The following is a 1055-nucleotide window of genomic DNA, read 5'->3' on the forward strand; positions in this document are numbered from 1 at the left end:
TGCTGCGTTCAGCAGAGACAGAAGGGACAAACCCAGTGCAGTATGTCTCCTCAAAGGGCCCCCTACCCACCACCGTCGGCCAGCCTCAGCTGGGGGCCCCCCTGGGGCCCCCCCTAGGGGCCCCCCCTGTGGGGGGCCCCCAGGGTGGGGGCCCCCCTATGGGGGCCCCTGTAGGAGCAAGTAACGCCAGGGCTTATGCGGTGCAGCAGCAGCAGCAGCAGCAGCAGCAAGGAGACAGCAGTGGTGAGTACCCTACACAAGGCTTACCTCGGGGGCCCCCCAGGGCGGCCCCCGAGGGGGCCCCCCGAGAGGGGCCCCTCGGGGGGCCCCTGGCGTACCCTGTGGGGTACCTTGGGGGCCCCTAGGGGGCCCCCAGGAGACTGAGTGGATATATCGTTCTGTTTGGTTCCACCTTGCAGTATACTGCGACGTCCTAGGGTTTAGGGTTTAGGGTTTAGGGTTTAGGGTTTGGGGTTTAGGGTTTAGGGTTTGTGTTTTTTTTCAGAGCCCGGGGTGTATGCAGGGTCTCTAGGGGCCCCCAACTCCTCCTGCGAGCTTTCTACTATCAAACCCAAAACCATTGGGGGCCCCCCAGGGGCCCCTGAATCATACGGGGGGCCCCCAGGGGCCCCTGGCTTATACGGGGGCCCCCCAGGGGCCCCTGGCTTATATGGGGGGCCCCCCGGGGCCCCTGGGTTATACGGGGGGCCCCCCGGGGCCCCTGGGTTATACGGGGGGCCTCCCGGGGCCCCTGGGTTGTATGGGGGGCCCCCGGGGGCCCCTGGTTTGTATGGGGGGCCCCCCGAGGCCCCTCACATATACGGGGCCCCCCAAGAAGGGCACAGCCCGCCAGAGATCGATGCCTCACGGGGGGCCCCCCGCTGGCCAGCTGAACCCTCTTCGGGGGCCCCTGATGTTTAGGGGGCCCCCCTGCAGGGGGGCCCCCGTCCTGGGGGGCCCCCAGGGGGCCCCCCTAGATGGGGGCCCCTGCAGTATATGGAGAGCCTCCAGGGCCCCCTGAACGGCTATTGGTATATTTTTAATATATATATATA

Source organism: Eimeria mitis, genomic scaffold (genome assembly GCF_000499745.2).
Source record: "Eimeria mitis Houghton genomic scaffold, Emh_scaff447, whole genome shotgun sequence".
In the NCBI taxonomy this organism is placed as follows: Eukaryota; Apicomplexa; class Conoidasida; order Eucoccidiorida; family Eimeriidae; genus Eimeria; species Eimeria mitis.